Source organism: Macaca fascicularis, chromosome 11, assembly GCF_037993035.2.
Source record: "Macaca fascicularis isolate 582-1 chromosome 11, T2T-MFA8v1.1".
Lineage (NCBI taxonomy): Eukaryota > Metazoa > Chordata > Mammalia > Primates > Cercopithecidae > Macaca > Macaca fascicularis.
In genome coordinates, this window is record NC_088385.1 from 117,286,296 (window position 1) to 117,292,295 (window position 6,000).

At 44.3% G+C, this 6,000-nt stretch overlaps 1 pseudogene; it reads left to right on the forward strand.

The window, feature by feature from the left end:
- Window positions 1–3,018: 3,018 nt before the first annotated feature.
- On the forward strand, window positions 3,019–3,374 carry LOC102138246 (zinc finger protein 706 pseudogene; annotated as a pseudogene).
- Window positions 3,375–6,000: the final 2,626 nt, after the last annotated feature.

A 6,000-nucleotide genomic window follows, 5' to 3' on the forward strand; every position in this document is an offset into this window, starting at 1 on the left:
CTCAGCCTCCTGAGTATCTGGGATTAAAGGCATGCACCACCATGCCTGGCTCATTTTTGTATTTTTAGTAGAGACGAGATTTCACTATGTTTGCTACTCTGGTCTTGAACTCCTGACCTCAGGTGATCCTCCAGCCTCGGCCTTCCAAAGTGCTAGGATTACAGGCATAAGCCACCATGCCTGGCCTTCTGTAAACTTTTAAATACTTTTTCTTTTCTTTCTTTTTTTCTTTTTTTCTGAGATGGAGTTTCACTCTTCTTGCCTAGGTTGGAGTGCAATAGTGTGATCTTGGCTCACTGCAAACGCTGCCTCCTGGGTTCAAGCGATTCTCTGCCTCAGCCTCCTAAGTAGCTGGGATAACAGGAAGGTGCCACCATGCCCAGCTAATTTTTGTATTTTTAGTAGAGATGAGGTTTCGCCCTGTTGGCCAGGCTGGTCTTGAACTCCCGATGTCAGGAGATCCACCCACCTCAGCCTCCCAAAGTGCTGGGATTACAGCCGTGAGCAACCGTGCCCAGCCTTAAATACTTTTTCTAAATATGTATATATCCAAAACCAATATATAACATTGTCATCTTGACAAATGGCAATTGATATCACCATTCAGCACACTGGGAGGAGCAGGGAAGTTGTAACCAACTGGAATGTGCCCTATCTACATGGGCAGCTGTAACTTAATTTCAACATATTAGTCCCAGGAAGCTGGGAATTTTCTGTATCATTTGACTTTTTAAAAGAATTCATAGTCATAAATCTGGATTTTAAAATTTGAAGTAATCCAGTTTTTTTTTTTTTTTTGAAACAGTTTCACTCTGTCACCCAGGCTGGAGTGCAGTGGCACGATCTTGGCTCATTGCAGCCTCTGCCTCCCAGGTTCAAGCGATTCTTCTGCCTCAGCCTCCTGAGTGGCTGGTACTATAGGCATGCGCCATCACATCAGGCTAATTTTTGTATTTTTGGTAGAGACAGGGTTTCACCATGTTGGCCAGGCTAGTCTCAAACTCCTGACCTCAGGTGATCCACCTGCCTCCACCTCCCAAAGTGCTGGGATTACAGGCATGAGCCACTGTGCTTGGCCAAGTGTTCCAATTTTTAAAGGTTGGCCAAAATGAAAATAAGGAGAACTCTCTATGTATAGAAGACCAAAGCCTTGAAACATATTGTTTATACATTAACAGAAGAATGGATACATTCTGCTACATTTATGCAAGGAAATGCTATGCAGCATTTAAAACATAAATGAGGCCTGGTGCGGTGGCTCAAGCCTGTAATCCCTGCACTTTGGGAGGCCGAGACGGGCGGATCACGAGGTCAGGAGATCGAGACCATCCTGGCTAACATGGTGAAACCCTGTCTCTACTAAAAATGCAAAAAACTAGCCGGGCGCGGTGGCGGGCGCCTGTAGTCCCGGCTACTTGGGAGGCTGAGGCAGGAGAATGGCGTAAACCCAGGAGGCAGAGCTTGCAGTGAGCTGAGATCTGGCCACTGCACTCCAGCCTGGGCGACAGAGCGAGACTCTGTCTCAAAAATAAATAAATAAAATAAATGAACTCTAACACATGTATTAATGTTAACATGGATAAATGTAAAAAGTTTATTGAATAAAGTAAGTTGTAGAATTGTATCACTCTATGATATCATTTAAATAAAGTTGGAAAATATACAGGATATTATACATTGTTTTTGGATACATACATATTTAGGAAAAGTAAAAGTTCACAGAGAAGATGCCCACCAAAATAAAATTGAAGCTTACATCTAGGAAAGGAGAGTAGGGAATGAGATGGGAAAAGGATCTATGGGAGCTTCAACTGTGGCAAAATGTAACAGCTAAAAAAGTTAAATGGTAAAGATACAGGTATTCTTTTTGTGTGTGTGTTTGGAGATGGAGTCTCACACTGTCACCCAGGCTGGAGTGCAGCGGTACCATCTTGGCTCACTGCAACCTCCACCTCCCAGGTTCAAGTGATTCTCCTGCCTCAGCCTTCCAAGTAGCTGAGACTACAGGTGAGGGCCACCACGCCCAGGTGATTTTTTGTATTTTTAGTATGCGGTTTCACCGTGTTAGCCAGGACGGTCTCGATCTAATCTCGTGATCCGCCTGCCTCAGCCTCCCAAAATTCTGGGATTACAGGCATAAGCCACCGCACCTGGCCGATACAGGTATTCTTTACATTGTCCTTCATAAATGGCAGTGGGGAGCCATTAAAAGCATAGAAATAGGCACTAGACTGCCTGGGTTTAAATCTCATTTTTGCCATTTATTATGTTAATTTAAAACTCACTTAATTTTCCGGAACCTTAGTCACCCCTTCTGTGAAATGGGGGAGATATAATAGCACCTATTTAATGGGATTGTTATAAAGATTAAATTAATCCATGGTGGGAAGCTTATTAAGGGCAGCATGGTAGAAGTGATCCACCCCAGGGCATAGGTCAGAGAGGGGTAGGTTTGCACCACTGCACTCCAGCCTGGGCAACAGAGGAAGACTCCATCTCAAAACAAAACAAAACAAAACAAAACAGGCCAGGCACGGTGGCTCACACCTGTAATCCCAGCACTTTGGGAAGCTGAGACAGGTGGTTCACCTGACGTCGGGAGTTCAAGACGAGCCTGGTGAACATGGTGAAACCCTGTCTCTACTAAAGATACAAAAATTAGCTGGCTGTGGTGGCAGACGCCTGTTAATCCCAGCTACTTGGAAGGCTGAGGCAGGAGAATTGCCCAAACCCAGCAGGTGGAAGTTGCAGTGAGCCAAGATTGCGCCACTGCACTCCAGCCTGGGCAACAGAACAAGACTCTGTCTCAAAATAAAATAAAATAAAAAATTATAATATTATATAATAAATAATATATATTATATAATACTATGTAATATATATTATATTGATATTGCCATATTCCCAGGCAGACAATAAAATATATAATATATATAATATAGCCTCTCCCTCCGGCGTCCTCTCCTGGCCCTCTCGCACTGTGCAATCTCTCTGACGCAAGACTGTCCCGGCCCGGATATGGCTCGTGGACAGCAGAAAATTTCAGTTTCAGCAGAAAAATGCCAAAAAGCAAGCTGGACAAAAGAAGAAACAAGGACATGACCAAAAGGCTGCTGCCAAAGCTGCCTTAATATATACCTGCAGTGTCTGTAGGACACAAATGCCAGACCCTAAGACCTTCAAGCAGCACTTTGAGAGCAAGCATCCTAAGACTCCACTTACTCCAGAATTAGCTGATGTTCAGGCATAAGGTTGTTTACAGGTGAATTCATGACACCTTTGACTCTTCTACTGTCTCAGACCTTAGGTAACATACCTGCAGCTGCTTTTCTAACAAATTGTTGATCAGCAAAAATAAAGGGGCTACAGAAACACTCATTTTTATGCTGTTCCCTTTTGGGCTTCATGCAAAGACAATTCTGTGTAAATGTACAGTTGACTCTGATTTGGAAATCTGAAAATCAGTCCATCCTTGTTATAAAAAATTTTTTTACAACTGTAATTATATTGATGCTCATGTTGTATAAAATAACTCATTTAATAAAATAGTACTTTGATTTATGAAAAAAATATATAATATAAACTATAATAATATATATAATATATAATATAATAAAAATAATAAAATAGGCCATGTATGGTGGCTCAGGAGGCTGAGGCAGGAGGATCCCTGAGTCCAGAAGTTCGACCCAGTCTAAGCAACACAGGGAGACCCCATCTGGAAAAAAAAAAAAAATTGGGCTGGGTGTGGTGGCTCACGCCTGTAATCCTAGCACTTGGGAGGCCAAGGCGGGCGGATCACGAGGTCAGCTGATCGAGACCATCCTGGCCAACACAGTGAAACCCCGTCTCTACTACAAATACAAAAATATATCTATATAGATCTATATAGATATAGATCTATATAGCTCTCTCTCTCTCTATAGCTATATCATAGCTATATCTACCTCTATATCTATATCTATATCTATATATAGATACATATTTGAGATGGAGTCTCACTCTGTCACCCAGGCTGGAGTGCAGGGGCGCAATTCTCCTGCCTCAGCCTCCTGAGTGGCTGGGATTACAGGCAGGTGCCACCATTCCCGGGTAATTTTTCTATTTTTAGTAGAGATGGAGCTTCACCATGTTGGTCAGGCTGGTCTCCAACTCCTGACCTCGTGATCCACCCCCCTCAGCCTCCCAAAGTGCTGAGATTACAGGCATGAGCCACTGTGCCCAGCCATAAATATATTAATATGTGTATATACACACATATATACACAAATATATAAATGTAATTTAAAAGCATTAATTCGTTACCTTTTTGTACCATAATATTAATTTGAGTTTTTTTTTTTCTTTTGAGACAGACTCTCACTCTGTCATCCTAGCTGGAGTGTAGTGGCATGATCTCAGCTCAATGCAGCCTCCACCTCCTGGGCTCAAGCGATTCTCCCACCTCAGCCTCCTGAGTAGCTGGGATTACAGATGCACACCACCATGCCCGGCTAATTTTTTTTTTTTTTTTTTTTGAGAAGGAGCTTTGCTCTCGTTGCTTAGTCTGGAGTGCAATGGCATGATCTCCACTCACTGTAACCTCCACTTTCTAGGTTCAGGTGATTCTCCTGCCTCAGCCTCCTAAGTAGCTGGGACTACACGCGTGCACCACCACGCCCAGCTAATTTTGTATTTTTAGTAGAGACGGGGTTTCTCCATGTTGGTCAGGCTGGTCTTGAACTCCCGGCCTCAGGTGATCCACCCACCTCGACCTCCCAAAGTGCTGGTATTACAGACTAATTTTTATATTTTTAGTAGAGACAGGGTTTCACTATGTTGGCCAGGCTGGTATTGAACTCTGGACCTCAGGTGATCCACCTGCTTCGGCCTCCCAAAGTCCTGGGATTACAGGTGTGAGCCACCATGCCCGGCCATGAAATTCAATAAAGTAAAACTTTCACTGTTTCTTTTCTGGCCATGATTATTAGTCACTTCATTTCAGATTATTGCTGACTATAATTTTGTTATGAAAGACAGAAAATATTTTAAAAATGAGCTGCTCTGGTGGTTGAACCAGCAAGGTGTTCCACCATATCTAAGACACTTAGAACAACACCTGGCACACTGTGAGCACTAAAGGAGCAAAGGACATGCCATCCCAAAATAAGCCAGATTGGACTGGGCATGGTGGTTGTAATCCCAGTACTTTGGGAGGCCGAGGCAGGCAGATCACTTGAGGTCAGGAGTTCAAGACCTGCCTAGGCAATATGGCAAGACCAGGTCTGTACAAAAAAACACAAAAATTAGTCAGACATGGCAGTGCTCATCTATAGTCCCAGCTACCAGGGAGGCTGAGGCAGGGGAATCACTTGAGCCCAGGAAGTGGAGGCTGCAGTGAGCCATGATCCCACCACTGCACTCCAGCCTGGGTGACAAAGAGAGACCCTGTCTCAAAAACAAAAACAAAAACAAATCCCAAAACTCCAAATATGCCAAATCGATATATCAATTATTGAGTTAAAAAGCGTTAGAGAGGCCGGGCGCGGTGGCTCACGCCTGTAATCCCAGCACTTTGGGAGGCCGAGGCGGGCGGATCACGAGGTCAGGAGATCTAGACCATCCTGCCTAACACGGTGAAATCCCGTCTCTACTAAAAATACAAAAAAATTAGCCGGGCGTGGTTGTGCGCGCCTGTAGTCCCAGCTACTCGGAGGCTGAGGCAGGAGAATGGCGTGAACCTGGGAGGCGGAGCTTGCAGCGAGCCGAGATCGCGCCACTGCAGTCCAGCCTGGGCGACAGAGCGAGACTCCGTCTCAAAAAAAAAAAAAAAAAAAAAAGCATTAGAGAGGCTGGGCACGGTGGCTCATGCCTGTAATTCAAGCACTTTGGGAAGCCGAGGCAGGCTGATCACTGGAGCCCAGGAGTTCAAGACCATCCTGGCCAACATGGTGAAACCCTGTCTCTACTAAAAATACAAAAATTAGCTGGACGTGGTGGTGCATGCTACTCAGGAGACAG